Source organism: Peromyscus leucopus, chromosome 22 (assembly GCF_004664715.2).
Source record: "Peromyscus leucopus breed LL Stock chromosome 22, UCI_PerLeu_2.1, whole genome shotgun sequence".
NCBI classification, from domain to species: domain Eukaryota; kingdom Metazoa; phylum Chordata; class Mammalia; order Rodentia; family Cricetidae; genus Peromyscus; species Peromyscus leucopus.
The window spans coordinates 21,528,280-21,555,942 of record NC_051081.1 but is presented as its reverse complement, the minus strand read 5'-3'; the positions used below and the strand labels follow the sequence as shown (position 1 = coordinate 21,555,942).

Below are 27,663 nucleotides of genomic sequence, written 5' to 3'. Positions count from 1 at the left end.
GGCCCAGGCTTCCTTCAGGTATAGTCTGGAGATGGGAACAGTTTGCCCTCCATAAGCGTCAGCAGCATTCACTGAGATGACCTCGATTGTTCTCTTAAACACTGAGATGAGTTGGGCTTCCCAGTTCCCCTGAGTCATCCCAGGAACCCCAAAGGGGTATATTCTAAGCACCTCACTGTCCAGAAAGGGGAGTAAGGTTGAAGAACTGAGAATCCTGTTACCTGGCCAGGAAACCTCGGGAGTAACCTCCAGAGTGTCACTGCGTCCGTCCCCCTGAACTGGCAACCAATGGTCCAAACTGGACTCTGCAGGCCCCAGCCTTCTGGAGCGAATGCCTTTGTCTGTGCTCTCTGGGCCTGACACCCTTTATGGGTTTACTCCGCTGCCTGGGTACTATCACTTCTGTCCAGAGAGTTCTGCAAACAGGAAACACATACGAACGGGTGTTGTTGTTAATGTGGGTGTGGAGTACAGAGCGATCCCCGGAGCTTCCTCACCTTGGACGGGACCAGCCCTGTCTTCAGTCGACCTCACAGGCCTGATCAGTTGTCTACTTCTCACTGACCTCATTCTGCCAAAGCCACTCATCTCAGGAGCAGAGACCCAGGGGTCATAAGGAGAGGGAGCTCCCTTCCTTTAAGATCAGGCCCCTGGACCTTCAGACTTGCGGCTGCCTCTCTGAGAAACTCTGGGGTGGCCTTCAGCCTCTGCTCCATGCCTGCCTTCTGTCCAAGGGGTCTTCTTTTCCTGCTTTAGACTGTGAACCCATGCAATTCCCTTGAACAGGAGACTCCCCTGCCTGCCTGCCTTCTCTGGTCCTGATGGCTTCTCCAACATCCATTTGCCCTGATGGTGACCCATTCTTTCTCAGTGGGCTAAGGTAGGAAGAGGCACCTCTGATCAGTGAGTCAATGAAAGTCAGAAGAGGCTTGCTTGCTCAGAAGTTCTTCTTTATAATGGGAACAAAACATAAAAACCATGGATCCTCTCCTCCCTGGGATCCTGTGCTTCCTAAGAGAGCAAGAAGGAAGGACAAAAGCTGACCCTGGAGGACTGCAGAGTGCCTGCTGACCCTCAGAACAGCTAACAAGGCAGGCCCTCGGGTGGCCATGTCTCTGGGCCTCTGGTTACTTCTCATCATCAATCTCCTTATTTAAATCACTGGCTCTTGATTTTGTTTGTTTGTGTTTGCCTGTTTGTTTTGGTTAATTTTGTCTGCCTGCCTTGCCTTGGGTTTTACGGCTGTGCCAAGCTGTGCTTGTGCCAAGAAGAAATAGGCATTCAGGCCTGCCATGTAATGAGTTGGAAGTCACGTTTGGTTACTGAAGCTCCTGACAAATCAGAGTTGTTCCTCAAGTCGTAGAAGCCCAGACGTAGGTGATCTGGTTAGATGTAACTGCTCTTGCGGGTCACTAACAATTAAGACTCCTGCTTTCCTTGACTCTGTTCTCATGACCACAGATGGCCTCATCACTGCCAGGCATCACATTTGAGTTCCAGGCCTGAAGAGTGGGAGAAGGGGAAACAGTTCACATCCGCCGAATCTGTATTTTTATCAAGAAAACATGACCTTTCCAAGAGCCCCACCATAAAATTCTTTGTACTCCTGATTGGTCAGAAATAGGTTGTGTCTTGGCTAGAATTGGGGGGATTAGGCAGAGCAACTTTGCAGAGGATTTTATTAGAGACGAGAAAGGGGAGAAACGCAATCTGGGAAGAAGGAATGGTCTTCCATGACAGGATTGGCATCAGCAAGGCACCCAAGGCAGGAATAAGCCCAGTGAGTATGGAGGCTGCTCTGGGTCACCTTCTCCTCCCACAGACCCCTCAATAGTCAATCATGGCACCTGTGCTAGAGCATAAGTTTCCTGCCAGAGTCTCCCTGAGTGCGAACGGTGCAGGCTGATGCCCTCGTCTCCTGCCTCCCTGGTGAGGTTGCAAAGCAGCCCATCTGCTCTGATTCATCCTCTGTGTGTACCCTCCGAGTTAGACCGTCTCTGATTCTCCTGCTGGTAGAAACTGTCACCATCTTTGGGGACATCTCGTTCCCCAAGATGACTCCGCTGTTCTGGGCCTTCGCTGCTCTAGGTTTTAACTTGTGCCACTCAAACTCACCATTTGTCACGTGTCAATCACCTCACGGTGAAAGGTCCCTGCGGGCTGACGGCACACCCTTGCATCTGTACACTCATGTCTTGCACTCGGGGAGGATGCTGGGTACGTGCCACGCAACTCTGGCAATCGCCGTCTAGGTGCTGTGGGAGTGCCCTGGAAATAGCAACAGATTTCAAAATACAGACTTGGGGATTTGCTTGCTGTGATTTGAAAAATTTAAGGTCAATATTGAACCCCACTGGCCGGTAGATGACCTGCTCCTCCACGATGGATTTGCTGCGCTGTCCACCACGATGTCCTCTGACAATAAAGCATCTGGGACCTGTAGGGACTGAAAACACAAACAAACAAACAAACAAACCCAATTGTTGAAGATGACAATGGACAGCACCCTGGGACATCTCACTGTGACCACAATCTGACCTCTTGCCCTCCCCCAGACCCTGCACCACAGCCTGGAAGGAACTCCTCCCTTAGTCCTAACTCAGGGATCCTCACATTTCTCAGAGGCCACCCGGTCCTCTCACTCTCTAGAGATCGGGACTCCAGGCTTGTCGCAACCAAGTCACCAAGAACTCTCGTGCTCTCACGTGCTCCATTCCCCCATCGTCAGCGTTTCCAAGGGTCAGCTACCAACGCTCTAGAAACAAGAGAGGCCGCGGAGCTACACTCCTAGAAGCCCGGCCACGGACGGAAGCAGGGGTAGGAAGGAATCGGATGTGGGAAATGAACAGTGGGTCTGCTTGATGCTAAAGCCCTGTGGTTTCACATCCTATCATCTTCAGGGCCCAAGTCCAACACTCGAGTTGCGGTGCGTGCACACCCAGAGATGATCCACATAGCAGGAGACCATCCCAGGGACCAGTGAGGCCCTTCCGTAGGATTCTCAGTCGTGACATGGTTTTATCTCCTCATTGCTACCTCCCCTAAGACAGAGAAATGGGCAAGAGGCCTCTGAGAAGAGGGTGTGATTTCTGGATCTGGGAATGCTGGGAGGGAGCTAACCTCCTCTTGGAGGCACTGCAGATGTAGCCCTCGGCATCTGTAACTCATTTCCCTTAAAAATGAACTTTGCTGGGTAAGGATGGGGTGGAAAGAAGTGGCTGGCCGCATGCCTCTGTATTTTTGAAACTTTTCATTTTTTTAATATAACATGCATTTAGTATGATGCACAAACTATAAGAGTAGATGTAGCTGAATCAAGTTTCATAAAAGGAACAAATTTGCACCTTACATTCAGCTCAAGAAACGGCATTGCCAGAGCCCCAGAAGCCGCTTTCCTGAGTCTTTCCAGTCCTTGTATCTCTCTGCCTGGGGGAACCATTACCTTGCACACAACAGTTTCGGCTGCCGGGTGCTTCACCCAAATGAAACCATATGCTATAGTCTTGTGTGTGATTGTTCAAAACTATGTGGGTGAGATTCTTCCATGTCATTGTGTGAGTTGTGCTTCCCTACAGTCTTATTGTTGTACGGTGCTTCACTTTACGGATATATTGCAATTTCCCTATTTTAATTTGATGGGCATTTGAAGTTCTTCTAGTTCTTAGCTATGACAAACGGTGCTGCCATGAACGTTGGTAAGATATTTGTGTGGGGAATGGAATAACACTAACGGGGAAGGAATCTGTTTAGTTTTGGTAGATAAAGGTAAGAAGTTTCGGGGCTGGAGAGATGGCTCAGCGGTTAAGAGCACTGACTGTTCTTCCAGAGGACCTGGGTTCGATTCCCAGCCCCCATATGGCAGTTCACAACTGTCTGTAACTCCAAGATCTAACATATATGCAGGCAAAACACCAGTGCACATAAAAATAAATAATGTAAAATCAGGTAAGAAGTTTCTAAGGCAGTTATACTAACTTATGTCCCAGCAGTATGTAAGAACTCTAGTTGTTCCAGATTCCTGTGGACACTTGGTATTGTCGGTGCTTTGATTTAGTCACTCAGTTTAGTAGCTGTGAAAGGGTGGCTCATCATGGCTGGGTTTTCACTTGTACTTCCTTCACAGGGCTGTTGATTGCTGGCAGTGTCCATCTGGAGAGACCTTAGACCTGGGGTCACCAGACTTTTTCAGTGAAGGGCCAGATTTTCAATAGTTTAGGCATTGTGGGCCGCATGCTCTCTTCCTAACATTGAACTCTGCCACCCTGGTGTGACGTATCAACATGCAGTTCTAAGAAAATAGGCCTGGGGCAGTGGTGGCCCACGCCTTTAATCCCAGCACTCGAGAGGCAGAGGCAGATGGTTCTCTGTGAGTTCTAGGCCAGCCTGGTCTACAGAGTGAGTTCCAGGAAAGGTCCAAAGCTACACAGAGAAACCCTGTCTCTAAAAACCAAAAACTAAATAAATAAAAATAGGCCTGAAGTTTGTGGGCCAGTGAGCCTTGTTTACTGAAGAGGACCTGAGCCAGGATTGGCCTGGAGGCTGACGCTAACGGAACCCTGCGCTAGAACACACCTCACCTGACGGCATCATCTTGCCAAAACAGCCAAGGTGAGGTATGGACAGACGTCAGGATCTCGAGGCCAGCTGCAAACCTCCACTGCATTCCATACAGTTGTCCTCTGTGATGGGACATGACCACGCTCTCTTTTTTGTTTTTGTTCACATGTTTATTTCAGATTTGCTGAAGATGGTTTTTTGTTGGAAATCATAAAAGAGCCACTCAGCTTCGTGTTTCCTGCTAGGAAAGGCCCGGTTGCCGCTCCAGTGACTCGTCTGTTTCTTTTGCTGACACAGTCACTAGACAGGACACTGATGCCAGCTCAGTGTGTCCTCCGTCCACCCACCTCCCAAGTTCCAGGCAATGGAGAGAGAGCAAACGGTATTCCCTAGGAAGGTTGGTGGAACTTTCATATGTACATCAGTATCTCTGGCCCCAAGCCCTGCCCTTGACCTTGGAACAGTAAGATAAACTCCAGAGGTCTGTCTCTCTCTATGAATTGGTACCCAGCCTACCTAGTTCTCAGGCTATCGTCTTGGATGCTAGGATCTGCCTTGCTAGAAGCAGATAGACCCAAATACTTTGAAGTATTCAACCTACAGGCCAGTCTTATTTCCAACATTTTCATCAATCCCTGAACAATTTCAAGCCTTTGATGGGTGATGGATGGATGGATGGATGGATGGATGGATGGATGGTGTGTGTGTGTGTGTGTGTGTGTGTGTGTGTGTGTGTGTGTGTGTGTTGAAACAGGATCTCTCTGTGTAAACCTGGTAGTCCTAGAACTCATTGTGCAGACCAGGCTGGCCTCAAACTCACAGAGATTTGCCTTCTTCTGCCTCCTGAGAATTGGGATTAAAGGTTATGCACCTCCATATCCAGCTTGACTTATATTTTTAAATAAAATATTGTTCTGACAGAACGTGGAAACATCAGTCTTTTTTCTGTTTTAGGATGTAAGGGGTTAAAAAAATACTGTACAAATATCACATAAATTGCTTGAAAGGGCATTGTCTACTCTCTACATAAGATCAGAATTCTTGCTACTGTGGTGTTCAAAAGAAATGGTATCCAGAAGCCCAAAGCTGATTTTGGAGTCCAGAATAAGACTCTGTTGAGAGTCACTGGGTATCCCAGGTCATCAAGCAGTTCTAAGAGAAAAGGGTCACTCACCAACAGAGTCCCCTCGCCCACCTCTGCTGTGGGGAATTAGCTTTGGTACTCTCAGACTTATTGACCCCTAAGTAACTCTTCTAAATCCAGATAATCCTCTGAAGATCAATCCACGCACCCATCACTATCAGCCTGTCAAAGCCTGACAGGCTCCAGGGTTGGGAGGGAGGGAGGCTGAGCGGCTTTCGACCGATTCCCTGTCCACTGTTGGGAATGATCTTCCAGCCCCGGTGTGGAGCAGTCTGGCAGGGGGCCTGGCCCGGCCCGAGAGTCACAGGGCTCCCCTCCCCCTTCGCACACTGGGTCTGTTGGAGGGAAAAGCTAATTTACTTAGAATCGGCCTGGACCAACATTTGCTTTGTTCTTTTTGGGTCTGCTCTGCTTTGCAAAGGTACCCCAGAGGGGATGCTAAACGCGGCACCCGGGTAATGCGATGGTAATGGAAACAGATGCTGGAGGATCAACCCCAGAGAACTTGAAGCCCGTTCCCAGACAGCCTGGACTGCAGGGTAGATCAACAGAGACAAACATAATCCCTGTCCTCACAGAGACCTGCCCACCGGGCTTTAGCCGAAGCCACTGTGCTTTTCCTCGGTTCCTGGAGAATTTTGACAAAACAGCCCCGAGCCCTAGGAGGGAGGAGGGCAGAAGGTCCCACTACAAATGGATGGGGGGCTTCAGAAGTCTGGTGAGCTCTGCATCTGAAGGGACTGAGCAGGCCGCAAGGAGGAACAGGCCTCGTGAGGGAATCACGACCATCCTGTCTCTAGAGTCGAAGGGAAAAAGAAAACAATTCATTTGACCTGATCCCTTCTCCATATAACAATGAGCACTGGGAAACAGAGTGAGTGAGACCCACCCACGACAGACACAGCTGGGACATTGCAAGGGTACAACTCCCAGAGTCCAGGCTAACCCTCTTCTCAGAGAATACAGTCTGGCAGAGGTGAGGTATGAAGGTCTGTGATTCATTCATTATTCATTCATTCATTCGTTCATTCACGTGTTTACTGAATAGCAGCTGTAGGCCTGTGTAAGAACTGTGGGAGACTCAAGGGAAACACACTATCTGATTATTGTACTCCAGGAACTTAAATTCTAAATGCCATTGCACGCACACAAATGTACACACGCACACAACCCAGCGTACATGAACACATACATACATACATACATACACACAGACACATAACCAGGAGCGGTTCCATTCTGATAGAGCTGTGGAGTCCCTCCCAAAATGAACCATGAGGATAGGAAGTGTCACAAGTGACTAAAGTTGAGGAATGGGTGTGTGCTGGGTGGGTACGTAGGGGTCAAGTGTTGTGTTTCTCAAAGCACTTCCTGCCTAGCATCTCAGCCAACTTCTCACCCTGAGCTCCAACAATGGTCTTTTTAGGGTGCTGTCTGCCCAGATCCCCCAGCCTGGACTCTCATGATACTAGTCATCTGGGGGTTGAAGTCAATAGATTTAACTTGAAGAAGGCCTGGAGGAGAGAACAGAGAGGCCACTACCTCTTCCTGGTCTTCAAGAAGTCAAACCATCTAGAGCCCGGGGCTGTTCTTCCTCCTGGGGTTTCAGGTTATGGGACGATTCTGGAGGATCTGTGATCTGTAACTATCACCAGTCTCCAGGCTGTGCCAGGAATGGAGGGCTGTGTGTCCAGGGATGGGTTTCTCTAAGGCAGAGCCATGAGGAGACCCTTCCTGTCACCTGTGGAATCGTGGCTCTTCAAGGTTTCTGTGCCGGGAGGAAGAACATTGCTTCTGTCTCTAGGCCCTGGGTCCCCTGATTGAAGACCTAAGGCGAAAAGATCTGAAGGCAGAAGAACAAATCACAGCTGGTGGCATGAGCATCAGCGAATGGCCTGGCTGGCTGTGATTGGTGGCCAGAGGATGTCCCCACCAGAGTAATCACACACACCAGCGTGGACACAGGGGTACCACAGTCACACTGTCATCTTTAAACTTCAGGACTCACTCAGAGGACTTATCCTTTGAGCCTTGGTATCCTTTTGATTCTCCTCAAGGGCACAGATGTCCCTCTGAGGGTGACAAGGATCGACTCACGCTCACCCCTCCTAATCGATGCAGGCTGTTCGCTCTTCTTCCTCCCGATTCAGGGAATAGTCCGTGGCCATCGGCGGTATGTGAGGCCTGCCAGAGGCTCCGGGAGGCAGATTAATCCCATCTCTGCTTTCTTGGAGCTGAGGTCTTAGCAGGAAAGATAGACGCTAAATAACATGAATGGGAAAGAAGACCGGCGCTGTTGAACACACACACCCTGCGATGCGGACCAAAGTCAGATGGACAAAGGAAGAGAAGGAAGAAGACATCATGGGTTAAGGGAAAGCATAAAAGAAACCAAGCATATGGAGACAGCACCCCCCCACACACACACACACTGAATGTCTACTAGGGGGTTGGGAGATCCGTGGAAGTGTAAACCGGTCTCTCAGGGAAAAAACGCTGTGGGTAAAGAGACATGAAGGTGTGTCCTCTTTGACCCAGTGTTTTTATTTCTAGAAATTGTATCCAAAAGATATAATCAGGCACATGCACAGAGGTATACAACGGGACATGGCCTGAACACCCCTCACTAGGGTTGGTGGGATCCATCCTAGCACATTCTACAATAAAATGCTACGCAGTTTCGAAAGTAAATAAATACCACGGCTGTCCCTCTTGGTCCTGTGGCTCACAGCTGCGTTGACGAAGCGTGAGGGAAGTCTATGAAGAGAAAGGCGGGGGTGTAGGGAAGTCACTGGGGCCCCTGGGTGGTTCTAGGGGAGACAGGGAGGTCAGGCAGAGGTTGGGCATGCAGAAGAGAAGGAAGACTGAGGTCCAAACGGCTCTGACCTGGGGGAGGGGGCTGGCGTGCTCTGGCCCTGGGACAGCTGGGGCCCTGGCACCGGCTCCAGGCTCCGGGTTTAAAGAGCTTTAAAAGCTTATTAAAAAGGTTCCTTAGACATCAAATGGCTCTTAAAAATCAATATTTTGATTATTTGAGTGCAAGGGAATCAGAAACATATGGATCAAATTGCCCTCAAATTATACACACTTTAAAAAATGTGTTGGTCTTTAGCAGGCTCCAAATATTTGAAAAACAGACAGGCACATTGTCCTCATCTCCAGACAGAGGTCACCTTGAAGAGTCTGCAGAGGAGGTCCGTGGGAGCTGGCAGGCTTGAGTGGGGAGAGGCATGGTAACTCCTCTAGGGTGCATGGATGGGGCACCAAGGAGCAACTGCGTACATGGGTATCCAAAGGGGTTTGCTGCCGTGGCTCTGCTTTCCCCATAAGACAGGAGAGCCGAGTTCAGAAGTCACCGTTTTCACCTTAAATCCCAGTTTTACGGAAGCCCGAGGCAGGAGGAACAAAGGTGTGTCTGGAATCTCAAGGAGAGCTGTCTCTCACACCAGCGTGGGGTGACTCAATCCAAACCAACGCCTGTTTGCAGCATCCGCTCCGTCCTCCATCCCAGCACCAAATCTTGCCTTGGGAGATGAGGCAGAGTCCATGGGATTACGAGACAGTCTGGTGGAGATGCTGGCCAGGGGGCTTCAGACTTCATTTTGGGCAAAGAGCTCCTGTCTTCCGGTTTGCGGGGGTGGTAGCTGGGTCGGGAGTGGGGCCCTCTGCCTTTGGAACTCTGTCCTTGGAGCCCAGAGGAGGAGATGAGGCACACCTGGAGGCCTGGGCCTGAGGTCGGAACAACTCTGGGTTAGCTGCGTGGAGGGAGAAGATGAGAGATGACCGCCCTGGAAGGGAGGAACATAGATCTCAGTCAGCCCTGGATCTGTCCTTGGCTACCCCATCTCCCTGGCTAGACCCATCGGTGGGCTGGGATGTGCCCTTCTCCCTGGACCTCTGAGCCTCTGCTCCGTCCATCAGAGAACATGCCGACCTTGCAATGTCCATTTCTCTCTCAACACCGGGCCACCTAATGTATTCCAGGCCCCCAGGCAGCTCTCCCCAGGGCCTCACAGCCCCCCTGCTGTCCCATTAGGTATGCCTCAAATGCTCCTCTGTCATTCAGAATTGGTGTGTGATGATTCTAGATGGGCAGGCTCACGGCCGGGCTCAAGGTTGGAGTCTCTGTCCACGCTTCAGTCACTACACAGTCTGAGGAGGGAAGGAAAGGGAGGAGCTACGATGAGAAACTGAGGTGAGGGTGTCCTGGGCAAGGACTCAAAGGCGATGTTGGGTGGCGCAGACCTGTGGGACGGAACAGGCTACTATGGTGGCCACTGGCCTTAGGGAAGACATTTGGAGAGTCGAGGGAGAGAGATAATAGAGTCTTTACAGCCCTCTCCCTGCACTTCCTTCAGGGAATTCTGGTGACAGGCCTCATGCCTGAATGGGATGAGGAGGATTGGTAAAAGATGGGGTGGGGCGGGGTGTTCTCTGGGATCTGGGTAGCGTGCAAACAAGAGGACATCTAAAATGCTATCGGGTGCCTCAGAGAAGGGCTGAGAGTTGGTGAGTGATTCCTGGGGACCGTGGCCACTTTGCCTGCACGAGCTGGTGTGTGGCATTTAAAAAAATAAAAAAAAAAGTGCAGAGGAAAACAACAAGCGGGAACTTACAAGTGTCCTCTTCACACAATGTCAGGAAGGGGGACAGGAAGCGCGGTGCCCGCCTCAAGTCGCCTCTCCCTGTCACTCAGCACTCATCTCTGGAGATCCTACCATGGAAAAGAAATAAGGGCCTGACTTGGACGAGGCAGGGCCTGGAGTGACAGCCCTGGAGAAAGAGCTACCTCTGTACACACGGCTGCTTGGTTAGGGTGCCTGGGCCTGTTCCCAGGGGTTCCCGGATGTGTCTCTGAGCCGAGGCTGGGCCTGGCCCTCTTCAGATCTGGGATGGCCCTCCAGTCCTGCCTCTGCTCTGACATCTAAGCCACACCACCACATACCAAACAAAGCCATCCCCTCGGAAGCTTGGTGCAAGCTCCCCACTTCCCCTGACAGCAAGGGCTAATTGCGTTCTCCCACAGTGACGTGGTGGGGGGATCTGGGGGTCACGCGAAGCTCAAATTTAGCAGGGGTGCATTCCGTGCCCTGCCCCTTTTCCTACCTCTCCCCAGCACATTGATGTCTGGTGTCAGACTTCTCCAAAACCACATCCCTAACATCCAGTGGGATGGGGAGCCAAAGCTGATGAATCCTCCTCTTCCTCTTGATTCCTGTCTGTCGTTTGCCACTGAGTCGAAAGGATCATAATCCTAGGATCTATCCTTGACATTGACTCGGTCCTCATCCCCTCAGTGAGTTCATCATAAGCCTCCTCTATTCCCTCTATAATCTGTCCCTGCATCTTCCCACAATCCCTAACTTTTTTGTCTGTTTGTTTTTTTGAGACAGGGTTTCTCTGTGTAGCCCTGGCTGTCCTGGATCTCACTCTGTAGATACAGGCTGGCCTCAAACTCACAGAGATCTGCTTGCCTCTGCCTCCCGAGTGCTGGGATCTGCCTTATTGTTCATTTACTTATGTATTTTGGATTACAGCCTGCCACTGAACCTGGAGCTTCCTCATCCATCTTGACTGTCTGGCCAGAGAACCCCAGGGATGGGATTACCATGGCTAGCTTTGACATGGGTGCCCAGGGGTTAAACTCAGCGATTCATTCCTATGCCGTAAGCACTTTACCAACAAAACTGTTTTACTGGCTCTCACTTTTTATTTTTTTTGATTCAGAATCTCAACTAAGTTGCTCAGACTGGCCTTGAATTCACTCTGTAGCCCACATGGGTCTTGAATGTGTGATATTCCTGCCAGGACTCCCTGGTAGCTGGGATTACAGGCCTCTACCACCATGCCTGAATGACTTCGGTCATGTCTTCCTTTCCACCAGCTTTTGCTGCTCTTTCCAGGAGAGCAGCCTGTCTAAAACTCGAGGCCTCTCCTCCTTTCCCTCAAGGCCCTGGCAGGCCTTGCCTAGCCTGTGTATCCCTGGCTTCTGAGGCAGAACTTGACTTCTGTGAGCTGGTCCCATGCTTCTTCTAGCCTCCTCTCTGGGCCTACTCTGGCCCCACCCACTGATTCGGGCCTGGGGGACTTCTTATAAACCCGGCATCTCCATTCTCACTATCTCTGTGACTTTGCACAGGCTGGTCCCCCTGCTCCCCCCAGCCTCCACCCATCCTGGCCAACCCCTCTCTAGACCAGGCCTAGGGTGCCCCTGACATCCCCACCACCTGGAGGGTCACACTCTGCATTAGCCCTCTTCCGCTACATCGCTTCTTTAACTTCCTCCCAAAAGGTTAGCTGTCTGCGAGGGGGGGCCTTTGTCCATCCAACAAAGGAGGCCATGGATGCTTCCCAACCCTTGCCATCGGCCACGCCCTTAAGACTTCTTTTGTGGTCCCAGTCAGTGTCATCCTCTGGCAGGCCTTGTTGCCAGGCATCTGGCCCTTCGTAACACACAACCCAGGCGTAAATTTGGGTTATTGTTGTTGTTGTTTCATTCATTTATTTTTGGGTGTGGCTAGGTGCCCATGCCACAACATTCATGGCGGTCAGTCTGGATCTCTCCTCTACCTTCTTCTCATGGGTTCCAGAGACTGGTCTTGGGTTGCCAGGTTTACACAGCAATCTCCATTTCCTGATAAGTCATCTCATTGGCCCTTTAAAAAAAAAAAAATTGGGTTGTTTTGGGTAAAACCAGGCTTGTCAGGAAGGCTTAGGGAGTGAGTCTCTTTGTCCCTAAGTACAGAAACTAGGGTCCCCTGACAGTGAGTCCCTCAAGGGGTTAGCTTTGGGCCAGGCACAAGGAGAGACTCCACATGGCTGTGGGAAGAGATCAGACCAAAAAAACCAGTCTCCACAGCTTCACTGTGGATCAAGCTGGCCGGCCCCTGCACACATGGTCCCCTGGCCCCTTCTGCATCCTGGGTTTTCTTCAGTATCCCTTCTCCCACTCTGCTTGCCGGCTTTCGGAGGCTCCAATGCTGTCACTGTCCCAGTGGATGCTTGGTGGAGCCAGAGGGACTCTGTGTGCGTGTGTGCTGGCACTGAGGGGCTCTGAGGGGGTTGGAAACAAAGGCCCAGAGTGAGATCCAGGGCACAGCTGAACTGCCCTGAACTCGCCTTTTTTTGTTTTCAAGGAAATGCATAATCCAAGAACCACCCACGGCCCTGGCGGCCCAGCTAAGCAGGGCTGGAATGCACTGCCTTTCCCGTTAGTAATTGTTTTTTCTAGTTCGCCTGCCCTGTAACCCTTCCCCTGCCGCTCCCAGCTCCCCAGCTGCTGGGGCCTGGCTCTGCCTCAGCCTTCCTCAGAGGTCCACCGGGATGGATGGAGCCCTAGGCCAACTCCCTGAGGCATCTCCAACTCTGTCCCACTTGTCCAGATGTCACCAGTGGGTTGGAGGACAAACTGGGCCTGCAGTATTCTTCCCCTACTCAGCCGGGCACTAGAGGGGACCCAGGCTGGAGAACGACAGAAGACCGGGTAGACCCGGAGGGGCCCAAGAGTGTCTGTGGCAGAGTCTGTAAATCTTAAAGCGGCTCCTTTGTGACTGTGAATGGAGTCACTCTGAGTCAGCGATAGAACAGAGGGTGGGGAACTCTCTGGTGTGTGTCTGAGTGTTTCCGTGGGTGCTGCGGCCATGCGCTCATGTCAATGTGCTGAGAGGAACAGTACTGCTCTGGGGTCAACTTAGAACCTCTCTATCCACCTACCCTTGCCAGCGTCCCTTTGAGCCTTCACTCCCAGAGGAGGCAGCACCCTCTGCCCTCAGCAGCCTCCCCCTCACAAACACAAGGGCAGAACAGAGTCCCGGAGCATGGCGTTAGCTAAGCTGTGCATTTGCAGTCCCAGAGGGTACCAGGTCAGGTGCTGAACCTATCTATGCCCACCTCACCCCATCCCGTTCCCGCCCCAGCCAGCCCTTCTGCTCCAAGCTGGAGACCTCCTGTTGCGTTCTCTGAGGTGGGTGTGGGAGTAAGAAGGAGAACTGGGTGCTGATTGTTGCGCCCTCCAATCCAGCCTCCCTTGGAGCATGAACTGCTTACGTCTCATCCTCAGTAGGCCTGGCCTCTGGCCAAGGAGGGATGCTAGAGTGGACTCGGGCCGCCATCTCTCCTGTAGATGGGAAGGCCTGGCCCTTCAAAAAGAGGCGCTGGACAACCATGGTCGAGCTACTCGGGAGGCTGGGAGATGGGGGCCTACGCTGACAAAGACCATGTCTTGGGTTGGGTCTCAGGCCTTAGGGTTCATGCTGGCTAGTAGTGCCCTGGGCAGCTGGCAAGACCAACAGAGCCAAGATGCCGCGCCGTTCCAGCCTGGCCACCGAACATTTGGTGCAAATCAAAGGCCTTTTCCAGCCAGGACAGGAATGCTGCCGAGCAGGATTTGGGACCAGGCCTGGCAGGGCTAACACGGCCCTAATTGAGGCTGCTTTTAGACTTTCAATTATAAGCAATATTTTCCCAAGCTTCCTAAATTGACCGTGGAGACCCGCTGGTGTTAGTGCCTGTGCTGTGGACAGAAAGGGGGTGGGGGGACGGCTGTTAAAGCGTTGGGAGCAGGTTTATTTTAGTAAGTGCTTTGAGGGGAGAATGCTCACACAAAGCAGGGACTGAAGTCATGTTTCTGGGGGGAACGGGCATGAGTTTAGAGACAGAGAGAGGCCTGCAGGCATGATCAGCCACATGGGTGGAACATACGCGTAGACAAACACCTGTGGAGAAACACACAGTACAGACAGTGGCGTGAACGCCAAGCTGGAAATCCCTCCCAAGCACCTGGAAGCTTCAGAAAGGAAAACAGGGTTGGTGGCTCCGCCCACTCCTCACCTTCGCCTCTCCCATCCCTCTAGGCCTCTGCGGCCTCCCCACGGCCTGCTTCCAGGGCTCTAGCCAAAGTGCAGTCAGCTCCCAGCTGGGTGTTTCTGCTTGTGGTACAGCCTCAGGGAGGCTCCACCGTCTAGAAAGGAACACCCAGCCTCGGCGGGGAAGAGGAGTCAGCCTTCTGCACCCCGGCTGAAATCTTGAGGCACTTTCCTAGTAACATACCCGAAGTGGTCTGAGAAGCAGCGATTTAGTGGTTTAAATCGCAGAGGCAGAGCCCCGAGGTGCCTCTGGAAAGAAGCCTCCAGGGAGCAAGTTTCCCTCAGCACGGAACTGCCTACCTTCCAGCTGGCCTCCCAGAGCAGGCTGTGGGGATTCCAGAGCGGGCCTGGTGTCAGGCCTGTCTTTCCAGGACTGTCCCCTCTGCCTTGGGAACATGGGATGCCTTTGCTAACACTGAACAGTCAATGCTGGGCCCAGCAGCTAAGAGTGAATACACAGACAGAGGTGAACCCCCCAAACCTTGGCTCTGTCACTGTCATCCATAGTCCATGTCTGTCCAACCCAGGTGGACACCAGAAGCCCTTCCTAGTGTCCACCAGGGAGTCCAGGAATGGCCACAGGTAGGGCCTCTGAGAGGGATGGGGACTGGAGACAAGCTTGCCTGCTCCAACATCTTGTCAAGAGTGCTCTGGGACCAGGACAGAGTGAGATACGGGGAAGCCGGTGGCCAGATCAAGACCTTTCAGCCAGGGCTGGGACAGAAGGAACCTTGGTGGCTGTTACAGGCCGTTGCTACTGTCCTTATCTGGGGCTCCTTGTTCTTACACCACCACGTCCTCAACGGCCTCTGGAGTCAAGGGGCCCTGTTGTTCTCTCCCCAAACAGACGGTTACGGTTTCCGTTGTTTGGGGAGGGGGCTGGCGGGGGTGGGTGGGTGGTGGCCAGGAGGGGGCTGTCTGCTTAATTAATCATTTTGGGCCACCCTGGGAAACTCATTAAACCACCTCAGGCTGAAAGCCGGAACGCTGCCCTCAAAGTTAGAACATTCTAGTTTGCTATATTAGAGTCCCCTTTTTTCCATTCAGACACATATGTGGGCAGGAGAGGTGTGTGGTGTGTGTGTGTGTGTGTGTGTGTGTGTGTGTGTGTGTGTAGCAAGCATGCCCTGTATCTACTCTTCTCTGTGTGTTTTTGTTTCCTAGAGTCTACAAGGAACTTCCCCTGATTCTTCTTAATTACCAGTGGAGAAGAAATTCAAGATGCCTAGGGCAAAGGTCAAACTCCACCTGTTTTCCTTGCACTTCATTTTCTGGCAGTTCCCACAATAGTGCAGATAAGTAAAAGATTAAGGCAATCTTTTCTAATTAAAGTAATTAAAAAACGGGGGGAGGGGGAGGAGTGTGATTGCACCCTTTCATCTGAAAGGGAAAATATTTACTCATCTAACTGTAGGCCCTTAAAAGCGTTCAGGAGGTCTGTTTGGACAAACGGATGCTCCCCCTGGCCCCCACCAGCCTGCTCTCCTCCAGTGTGCATGTATACACACACAGAGAGACACACACACACACACACACACAGACACACACACACATACACAGACACACACACTCATACACACACACACTCACAGGCTGGTTTATGGAGCTAGGGACAATCTAAGAGGACCACCTTGAAAACGAGGCAGGAAGGAGGGAACCTAAGGACACTTTTAGCCTGCCTCCTGCCAAGCACAGTGGGACGGTTTCTGGAGCCCTTGGCACTTGGGTTTGACCGTGGTGGGGTTTTCCTTTGTTGGTGTGTTATTTTGTTTGTTTGTTTTTGTTATAATGAAGCCGGGTCTCCTTGTATAGACTGGCTTCGAACTTCCCATGTCATCAAGGCCCGCCTGGCCTTCAACTCCTTATCCTCACACCTCAGCCTCTGAAGCGCCGAGTCTTTAGGCATGACTCTGGCTCTGCCTGTGATATTCCGCCATTGCTCTTTCTAGGGCGGTGACCCACAGGCCCTTGGCCTGCCTCTGACCGCTCCGTCCCCTGTAAACTCTTCCCTCTGACTTGGATTGGGTGGAGAGCTCACCAGGGAGGTTGGTCAGTCTTGGGTACCAGCTTCCCATCTTCCCCGGGGCTATGGCCAGGCAGATAGCTCTTCCATTGGCCTTTTGTCCAAGCCCGTGCGCCTGACAAACAAACACTTGACCAGTGACAGAGGGCATGTATGTGGCACAGGCTTCCTGCCAAATGGGCAAAATCCAGCAGCAGTCCTTTGGTCCTAGCCCCCAAACCAAGTATGTGGTGTGTTTCCTCTTGAGTTTCCAGAGGCAAAATAATGCCTCCGTTTTCTGATGCGTGATGCTGAATGGCGCAGTTGAAACTTCTCCCTAGGTGGGGGGCTTCTCTAGTGAGGTGTGGCAGTGGAGACCAAGGCAGCCTCCTCCAGGAGGGAGGGGCTTTGAGGAGTGGGAGATGTGACCAGGAGATGTTAACACCCAGACCAAGAGCCTGGGAGTCTCCCCTGCTAGGGGATGCTTGAGAGCCAGGAAGATCCCCAGGTCCACAGAACATGACAAGAAAGCCCCAAGAGTGCCCCAGCTCACTTGTTCCCCAACAAGGGCCTGGCTACCTCTGCCTGTCCCAGGGCCAAGCTGGACAGTAGCATCCTTAGCCTGATCCAGGGCTGCCACCCTCGTAAGATTACCTGCACAGAGCCCAAGAGGGTAGATCCGTGTCTACAGTGGAGCCATCCATCCAGGAAGGACTGAGCAAGTGGGGGGGGGGCGCTGGGGGCTGGGTGTGGAACTCCTTATGTTGTGAGCTCAGTGTCAACAGCCCTGTCTTTGGACTCTGAACTCAAACACCCCTCTTCCTTGACCTGCCCAGACCAGTTAGGGCCTCCAGAAGGGCAGATCCCATTCTGTCATTTCTCTGTCTGATCAGCAGCCACAGCACCCCTGTCCCCCCGGGAACAGACTCACCTAAAGGAGAGGTACCTCACATGGCAGGCTTGAGTAGGGCATGACCTCACCCCCTGAAACATCTTCTGGGTCCCAACAACACAGGGCTCCTGCAGACCTGTGTTCACAGGTGTCCCCTACAAAAAAAGGCAACACATTACAGGGTGCTTAGATGCCCTGAAGCCCATGCCTAGAGCCCACGGGGGAAGCTTTTATCTTCTCCTGCAATGCAATGCCTGGGGAACCCTGGCTGCTTTCCAAGGCCAGTGTTATCACGGCTACACTAGGCTCCTCTGCTCCAAAGCGGCCTCAGCCTCAAGCATCAGGGCGCTGGCAGCGCCGCCCTGGTCTCCTTCAGCTGGACTCAGGGAATTGTGTCTGATCCAACCTACGCCTTTGCTGATTAACTTACTCAATGGAAACTGTCCCTTGGGGAACTGGAATCCTCGCTGCCAAAAGAAATTCTCCCTCTGGACCAGCTTTTCTAATCTCCCTTTTTTCTGCATTCTGCTCTCCCCCACTCCCGGCCTCTTTCCTTCTAGCATCCCAATCAGCTTTTACCTTTCTTCTTCCCTCCTACTGAGACCCAAACAAATCTGGTAAACAAACTGTCAGGCCACTCTCTTAAAGAGATAGCTCATGGCTGTTGTGACTCAGGGTCACGAGGATGAGTGGGGAGGCAGGTTTAGGAGGTGGTCCATCACTTAGGAGACTGGGAGAAAGGAGAAGCTAGCCTAAAGCAGTCCAGAAAACTGCCCTAGGATCTACCTGCCATTTACCATACCTCATGGAAATGAGGGGCCAGGAAGGAACTAGTGCCAGGGCATTGCAGTAACAGACTCCTCTGGGAGGGACTGACTGTTCCGATTTGAACATCTAGACAGTGGTTTCTCTTGTCCCTGTGGTCAGATTTCTTCTTTTGTAGTATGACTTGTAAAATGTATTTTTATATGTCCCTCCTCCCCTGCCACCGGACCAAGTGAACACGGCTATGAAATGATAGAGGATTAAGGATACCGATGTCTCAGTCCTAGAGCGGTCACACTCCGTTTTCCCAGCTGTGAACTGTAGGAGCTCTGGACTTCATCTGCAACTGTTTCTATGTTGCAGGTATAGTGACTGAAGTCACCACGGGGGTCAGCGTGTGTGTGTGTGTGTGTGTGTGTGTGTGTGTGTGTGTGTGTGTGTGTGTGTGTTTGCGTGTTTGCTTGTGTGCTGGGCCACTGCATTGAGAAGCCTCTACCCCCAACAAGGACCCTTCCTAGACCAAGTGTGTGCACTCCTCACCCCCACCCGAGTCATCTGAATGGGAAATTGGCGGCGATAAAGGGCAGGCTGCTTCATTCGATTCCCAGAGAATGGGACAGGCGACAGGCCAGGTCTTGGAGTCTCCTGGGGATCCTGCACAGGCACGCTTGCTCAGATTCTGCAGGCCCATTGGCTGCTCCAGGACCAGACCAAGATCCCCTTATGGGGGCAAAGCTGCCTCTGCCCTTTCTTGCCTCAGCTTCAAGTGCCCATAGCTCGTAACCTGAGCCCCTAGTGAGCCAAAGGACGTCGAACCAAGGTGGCTTTCCCCTTTAAGAGAGTACAGAGCTTTTCTCACTCCCGGCTTGGAAGCAGGCAGGAAAAAAATTCTCCTGGTGGGCAGGATTACGTGATTACTCAACTTTCCCAAAACAGACCTGAAGGCTTGGGTCTAAAACGAGCTTTTGTGTGAGCCTTTCCCCATGATTTGTGACAGATGTGTCCGCCAGCTCACCCTCTTCCTTCCCTCTGCTACATCCGCAGCTCGCTGCCACCTTCATTCAGGTCGCTGAGATTTCCAGGGACTCCGTTGTCAGGGAAGATAAGCCTGCCGCTGTTCTAAAGGCTCTCTGGCTTGGTGGGAAACGTAGCTCTGGGTCTGCTTCGGGCAGCTCTTCTCATCCCACCAAGAGTAGCTCTTGCAGCCATTGGAAGAATGGCAGAATGGCGGGTGTGGCCCGCATAGGCCTTAGACGGTCTGGCCCCTTCCGGTAGTCTCTCTTCCTCGCCAGATCCCGGACCCAGCTTCCTCGTGGCCCTCTGTCACCTGGATCTGTCCTGCAGCTCCAGCATACAAGCGAGCCTGTATTTTGTAGAAAGCAAAACCCTAAACACCAGCCACACGACCCTGTCTGCTGTGCTGGGACAGTCTGAGGATGTCACTGTGGCTAGACCCAGGGTTTGGCTTTAAGCCAGGAAGATGAAGATGTGTTCCAGAATTCCCAGCAGCCCTCCTGCACACAGAAGTTCCCTGTAGAGTAGCCACATCCTCACAGCTGGTGTCTCTGCAGGGGACCTTCTCCTTGCAGAAGCTGGTGGCAGGAAATGAATTTTAAATAAATCATTCTTTCAATAATGCCCGGGACCCTTACAGCCAGCATGGTCTTCTTAGACATTCGCCATCTCAGAAATTCCCTAGGATCTGATGGATGGAGATAAGAGCCTGCCAGTGTAGCCGTGTGGTAGGCCCTGCAGATTGCCTGGCCAGGTTCCCCTGAGCTGTGAGATCCCAGACCATTTACAGAAACCAGAAGCCTGAGCCCGGAGCAGATTCCGGAATACAACAGACTCACAGGCTGAGTTCAGGTCATCCGAAAGCTCTGCTGGTGTTAGCCTCTCTGAAGAGCACAATAGTTATCACAGGTACAGGATATCATTAACTATCAGAGCTAGGGCTGCGGGTAGAGCACTTACCTAGTGTGCACAAGGCCACGGGTTCAATCCCCAACACTGCAAAACAAAACGGAATGCCAAGGCTGGACAGAAATCTGTATGTCTCCTAACCCTGGTCCATGAGAATCACCTGGGGGGGGGGGGGCTCTGATTTGGTGGGAATGAGACCTGAGGATTTGAATTTCCAGGAAGTTCTCGAATGGTGCTTTGGGAAGTGCAGCTGTGGGCTGGAGAGATGGCCCAGCTGTGACAGGCTAAGCTCGCAATCAAAAAACGGGAGAGAAGACAGTGTAATGTATCAAACCGTCTCTTTAAAGGTGCCGAAACCAAGGCCCAGGGGTGTTGTGGAAACGAGGGATCGGTCAGTTCAGTGGGGTCACCGGGACTAGGCTGTAGTTCAGTTCAGTGGGGTCACCGGGACTAGGCTGTAGTTCAGTTCAGTGGGGTCACTGGAACTAGGCTGTAGAACTGAACGTAAAGGTCTCACACAGCTTGGGCTGGTAGAGTTCTGACACCAGCTCTTCCTGCTGGCTGCCATGGCCCGTTGGGCACCGTCTAGAGCCAGCCGTGACTTGGAAAAATGGGTGTGTACCCCCCACCCAGCACCCAGTTGGTGCTAGAAATGAAAGCGGCATGTTTTGGCATATCCTGGCCTCCAGGTTGAAAACTGTTTATTTGGACAATTAAGAACAGGGCTTCAGCTGAACCACAAAATCCGACGGAAACCTTTATCTCGGGTGGCGCAGTCTTGGTTCCCTCCCCTGCCTTGGTGGGGCTGTGGTGGGCAGCGTGGGTCTGGGAAGGGCACTAGCAGCTCTGGCCTTCTCTCTGCTTCCAAGAGATCAATCAGGTGTACAGGGCCAAGTCTTCTTAGTTGCCCTTGGCGTTGGGGACAGGGTGGGGATGGGGGTACTGGGAAGGGCCCCAAGCTTTTTATCAGGGACCCTAAAACCTCTGGAGTCCCTGGAGGTGAGTGTGGGGCTGCTTCTGAAATTGACTATAAGATCAGTAATGGCGAAACCATCATCTTCTCTCTTCCAGAGATCTTGTCTCAAGCCATCCCCCTTCCTGCCTCCAACCAAGATATGGGCAGACTCACACCCACCAGCCCCCCAACATTCCCAATACCTAATTTCTCCTTCAGTCTCTCTGTCTGTCTGGGCTTCCTGGGGCCTCCACCACATGGAGGAGTTCACGGGTAGATAAGGAAGCTATTTGATTACAGTTCTAGAATTTGAAGCGGCTCTCATAGCAGGAGAGGCCTGAGGCCCCAGGATCTCAACGCCCACTGGGGATTATGGTTGGGAATCAAAGACAATAGCCTTCTGGTCACCCCACTCCCACAAACTCCCAATCAAAGCCAACAAAACAAACACCAGGGAGTTGAAAAGATCCCTTCTGAGAAGTTGCTTCTGTTGACTAAACATTGGCTCAGTCACCCCACCAAAATGGAGGCCACGGGGCCTCTCAAGAGGGGGCCGTGGGCTGTGAGGGAAAGGAGACAGGACTGGAAAGAGCAACAGCCAGAGCTCCACCAGAAGGAAGGGCAGTGGTCGGTCGGCTAAGGGCAAGCCTGCCTTGGCCTCGTGCTGAGTGGCCCGATGGACTTGGAGAGAAAAACCAAATTCAAGCAAACCACCCCCACCCCACCTCCCAGCCCCTGCCCAGGTCCCAACCCTACAGCTGTGAGCAGAGCGGGTCCACCCTGGCCCCAGCTGGTCAAGGTTAGCCTTGATGGACACTAGTCTCCTGACTGTTACTGGGGGCTGACCACTCTGCTTCCTCCCTTCTGGAACAGAGCAATCCGTTTGCAGGTCTCTCTTACGACTCATAGGATGTGTTTGCAGAATCTTCGATTTTAAAGTCGTGCATCTTATTCTGTCTCTGCGTGACTCATATTTGTCAACCTTGTCTCCCTGGCAACACGCACAAATGAAAACTTCTTAGGGCAGGAACCCAGTCTCCTGCCAATCACAAGACCCACCTGGGTCTCCCTTGTGGTTGATGCGTGGTTGGGAGTGGTTGGGGCTTTGACCGTTTTTTTTTTTTGTTTTTTTTTTTTTTTTTTTTTGCCTGATGATCTTTATTCCAGGGGTGTGTGTCAGAGAAGGGGGAGAGGACCCTGGAACACAGCTGGGCACTTTTTCTCTGCTTCAGTGGCTGCATTGGAACCCTACCTCCTACCTGCCTGAGGATGGGGCATGAGGGTTAAGGACCTGGGAGGTGGGAGATGTCTCCCTTGGGTACTTCCTTCTCATGTTGCTCAGTGATCAGTGGGGTGGGAGGTAACCCAGCAAATGGAGTGTAGGATGGGAATACATAGACCCTGTAACCCACCCCTCCCCACCTGTTTCTCTTTCCCAGCTCCTTGCTCAATTTTTTGTTTGTTTGTTTGTTTGTTTTTGTTTTTTTGAGACAGGGTTCCTCTGTGTAACAGCCCTGACTGTCCCGGAACTCGCTTTGTAGACCAGGCTGGCCTCGAACTCACAGAGGTCCGCCTGCTTCTGCCTCCTGAGTGCTGGGATCAAAGGCGTGCGCCGCCACTGCATACCTGGTGCTCCATTTTTAAAGTAAGAAGTAGCAGCAAGGAAAATAATAACTGTGACGGTGTGAGTGCCAGAGATGATACGTGGGGACGGCGGTGGGGACAGCCGAGAGACGTTTGGTGGCCCAGGGAGGCGAAAATGAAGCAACAGAATGAAGAATTCTGCATTGTTTCAAAGCTGGTCAATTATTTCCAGACTTATATAGATTCCTGAAGACCACGTGGTCAAGGAATTGGGAGCGGAGCTTAAGCCACATGCACACAAGCCTGGGAGAAGATGACGGCAGCCCCCAAGCCCGCAAGGCCAGCGGCTCAAGGGAGGGAATCCTCTTGTCTCTCTTCTTCTCAGCCTCCAGGATCCAGCCTCATCCCTTTCGTGGAGTCCATCCCTCCGAGAAAGGAGACAAAGGGTCAGGAGTAAAGGAATGATACAAAGAATTCTCTCCTTGCTCTATGTCCTCTGCCCATCCCCTCACCGTATGCTCCCTACCCAGGGAGACAGTCTCCTAAGCCCACACTTTGGGGAAGAGGCCAGAGTGCTGGTCAGTCGGTCCTAAGAACTCATCTGGTCTGCGGGGTGGTGGTGGTGCACACCTTTAATCCCAGCACTCGGGAGGCAGAGGCAGGTGGATCTCTGTGAGTTCGAGGCCAGCCTGGTCTCCAAAGTGAGTTCCAAGAAAGGCGCAAAGCTACACAGAGAAACCCGTCTCCAAAAACAAAACAAAAAAAAAAAAACAACTCATCTGGTCTCTAGAGGGAGCACCAGGCCCCAGACCCTGAGTTAGGCTCACCACTCATACCTCATCCCCCCACCCACAACCCTTTTAAGGTGGGAATTATCCTTCCTCATTTACAGAAGAGGAAAAGATCTCAGGCCAGGGCGGGCTGTTCAAACCACAGGGTTCTTAAATGGCAGAGCTGGGAACTGGCATCAAAGTCCTTTGTTACCCAACCGGGGCCATGATTCGCTCCAGGGGGCAGGGCCTGCCCCCTCAGAGTCCCTGTCCAGGGCAGGCTGGGGCAGACGAGCTGTCGCCAGGCCTGGCCTCTCTCTGCGGCGGCGACGCGGGCTGTTGTGACCCTGGCTCTGAAGGCTGTCATGCATCCTGCAGGCGAGCAGCAGCCGTTCCTCTGAGAGCCGAGCCCAGAGGCTAATCATCTGGGCAGGCCTGCCTCCTCACCAGAGGTGTGAACATGCCTGGGTGCTGGGTGCTGGAATGAGGCTGCTTTAATGGACAAGTCGGAATCCGTTTGTGAGCAGTAAATTGCCCCAGTCCTCAGGGCCAGTTTCCATCATAAATCTAAACTATTTGACTCTGCAGATTCCCAGCACTAAAGCCATCCCTGGGACAACAGGACGGCTTAGGGGGCCTGTGGGGGCTAGGGCCAGCCCCGACAGAAGCCACAGGCACTCAGCATCTCCTGCCTTCTTACCCCTACCATGCTTAGCCCAAAGTTCCTTGTGGGAACTGCCACCAGTATGAACGCCTGGACCATTTCTCCGGTTGCTGCCTCTCTCTCAAGACTCATTTTGTTGCCTCCTCATGGGTCTGCTCACCGGGCTTCCTCCTGAGGCTGTCGTTTGCACCCAGGGATTCCGAGGTCTCCCTAGGTATGACTTCCCAGTTGTGTCTGTTAAGTATCGACTTTTTCCCATCATCCCTCTGTAAGCTGCTCCACCAGGCGGCTCCACAGGAATCTCGAGTCCGCGCTGTCCAACTTGAACTCAATTCTTCCAGCCCCGCCTCACCAGTAGGCCCTCCCTGGACCTGGCTCCCAAGTCTGGTTAGTTCTCCCTTGCTTCTTAGAAGTCACATTACAGCTACTCTAGACCAGCATTTCTCAACCTATGGGTTGTGACCCCCCGAGGGGGTTGTTGAACGACCCCTTTACATGGGTCGCGGATCAGATATTTGCATTATGATGCACAGCAGTAGCAAAATTGCAGTTACGAAGAAGCAGCCAAAACAGTGTTCCGGTTGGGGGTCAGCACAGCCCGAAGAACTGTATTAAAGGGTCGCAGGATTAGGAAGGGTGAGAAACGCTGCTCTAGACGGAGCTGGCACTGACCATCCCATCCCTTCCCTCTGTCCAAGGCCCAGCCAGACATCACACACCCAACCCAAAGGTTGGTTAGGAGCATAGATGTATGACATTGGTCCCAGTTCGTGAATCAGGAAACTGGGCTTCAGAGAGATGGAGGCCATAGATCCAGCCAGATTCTGGACTAGGCAGGTGGCCTCCAGTCTGGTACCTTTAACAAGTCTTGCTGTGCATCCTCAAGGGCTTTTCTCTTATGAGGTCTTTGGAAGAAAGAGTTGGGATCACGGACTGCCCGGTGCACGAGCCAGCCAGACCACAGCCTGGGAAGCACGACCTTGCTCCTCTGTAGAGTTTGGAGAACTGTTCGGAAGGCTGGGCTTCAGGGGAGCCGAAGAGGAAGTGTCAGGACTTTCCTGAGACCGACGAGATAAAGATTCGTCCTGACACCTAGGCCAAACCAACCTTGCTCCTCCGTGTCCCCATCGTCACATTCCTGTTGATGTGAGCGGCGGCTGGTTGGACTGGCTACGTTTTGCCAAGTTTTGGCACTGGGTAGAGTTTTGTCTTCATTCCTCCCCTGTTTATCTGCCTGTTGCGCACTTTTTCCGAATCTTGTATCTTACGCCCGGCTCACGCATTTTATCTCAAAAAGCAATGCTTCATTCTGAAAACTGGAATCACAGAGCACAGGCCTTAATCCTTCCAGATGAAAATGAGTGGTGGGAATTTTAGACATCAGATTTTAGTATTTTAGAATACAGGTTGGAAATTTTGCAAGCCTGCCTTCCTTCCTTCCTTCCTTCCTTCCTTCCTTCCCTCTCTTTCTTTCTGTGGCACTGGAGATTGAGCCTTGGACCTCACGATTGCTAGACAAGCACTTTACTTCTTAGAAATATCACCAGCCAGCCGCCTCCTCCTATTTTATTTTATTTTATTTTATTTTATTTTATTTTATTTTATTTTATTTTATTTTATTTTATTTTATTTTAACAAGGTCTTATTAAGGTGCCCAGGCTAGCCTTGAATTTGCTCTGTAGCCAAAGGTGGCTTTGAACTTTGGGTCCTCCTGCGTCAGTCTCATGAGTAGCCAGGATGGTGGCTGTTTATTTTTCAGTTTATTGTTATCATGTCACATACCCCCATTCCTTCTTTCTGACTCCAGGTCTCACACGGTTTACTTCAGTCCCCTTAACCAAAGGGTCTTCCCTGACTAGTTCCAGTCATACTGGTCACTCATGTCCCTCCTGTCTTCCCAGCTCAGGACTCCCGCGGCCTTTGCATAGCGGCATGCTTTAGTGCCACGGTGAGTCCTGCACCTGTCTTCCCATGCATGTCTTGGTTGTGTCTTCATATTACTTGTGTTCAGAGGTCAAAAACTGCATTGAACATACAGAGAGGTTGTTGCTAGTTTACCTTTCTGTTCCTGTAATAAAGCATGCTGACCTGCCGGGCAGTGGTGGCCCTTGCCTTTAATCCTAGCCCTCAGGAGGCAGAGCCAGGCAGATCTCTGTGAGTTCAAGGCCAGCCTGGTCTATAGAGTAAGATTCAGGGCAGGCACCAAAACTATACAGAGAAACCCTGTCTCAAATAAACCAAAATAATAATAATAATAATAATAATAATAATAATAATAATAAATAAAATAAAAAATAAAAATAAAGCACACTGACCAAAGGCAGCTTGGGGAGGAAAACGTTTATTTGCCTTACACTTCCAGATCACAGTCCATTATCATGGAGGAAGGTCAGAGCAAGAACTCAAGCCAGGACCTGGATGCGGGAACCACAGAGGGATGCTGCTTATTAGCTTGTTCCCTAGCTCATGCTCAGCTAACTTTTTGTTTTGTTTTGTTTTGTTTTTTGTTTTTTTGTTTTTCGAGACAGGGTTTCTCTGTGTAGCTTTGTGCCTTTCCTGGAACTCGCTTTGGAGATCAGGCTGGCCTCGAACTCACAGAGATCCGCCTGCCTCTGCCTCCCAAGTGCTGGGATTAAAGGCGTGCGCCACCACCGCCCGGCGCTCAGCTAACTTTTTAATACAGCCCACGACCACCAGCCTAGGGATGGAACTGACTAGTGTGCTAGTCTCTCCCACATTATTCATGAATGAGCATCCAAGAAAATGCTCTCAAGCATGCCCACAGGCCAATCTGATAGAGGCAATTCTTTAACTGGGGTTGACTCATTCCAGGTTACTCTAAGTCTGTTTAAGTTAATAATAAAAAACTAACCAGGACAAGAACCACTGTCTACTTTGAAAAGGCATTTTGGCCTCTGTGTTTTTTTTTTTAATTATTATTATTACTATTTTATACATACGAGTGTTTTGCCTACATATATGTCTGTGTACATGTACATGCCTGATATCTGCAGAGGCCTGAAGAGGGTATCCACCTGACACTCGACTTAGAGACAATTGTGAACTGGGTGCTGAGAATTGAACCCAGATCCTCTGGAAAAGCAGCCAGGGCTCTTGGCCACTGAGCCGTCTCTCCAGCCCTTCTGTGGGTTCTTAAAGGTCTTTCTGTTCTGAGACAAACCGAGTCTTAGACCGTCCTCTCCTTCCTGCCTGGGGACCTACTTAAGTGTCGGCTACGAGGTAGGTTCTCATGAAAGATTTACTGTACCGTCTTCTTCCCTCTGGAGTCAAACAGATGTGGTCACTGAGAGCCTGGTGACAATGCCCTTGTCGTCCAAGACCTTCCCACAAAGAAGCAAGGGACTTTCAGAGACTCAGACATCAGTATTTTCCTTTCTTCCTCCCTCCCTTCCTTCTTTTAGATTTTTTATTTTATTTATCTATGTATACGTTTTATGTGAATATTTGTCTTGTGTGTGCATGTTCCAGAGGAAGTTAGAAGACGGTGTCAGAAGTCCTGGAACTGGAGTTAACCAAGAGTTG

At 51.6% G+C, this 27,663-nt stretch overlaps 1 long non-coding RNA gene across 2 annotated transcripts; it reads right to left on the bottom strand.

Annotated features, from left to right (window-relative positions):
- Window positions 1–8,704: 8,704 nt before the first annotated feature.
- On the bottom strand, window positions 8,705–18,027 carry LOC119086436. 2 transcript variants are annotated; one of them, XR_005089728.1, is made up of 5 exons: window positions 17,890–18,027; window positions 17,499–17,614; window positions 12,272–12,357; window positions 10,318–10,415; window positions 8,705–9,853 (listed from the first exon to the last, which is right to left on the bottom strand). It is a non-coding gene; the product is annotated as an uncharacterized LOC119086436 (long non-coding RNA). The 2 variants fall into 2 exon arrangements; XR_005089727.1 differs by lacking the exons at window positions 8,705–9,853; window positions 10,318–10,415 and having other exon boundaries at window positions 11,197–12,357.
- Between the last annotated feature and the right edge of the window lie 9,636 nt (window positions 18,028–27,663).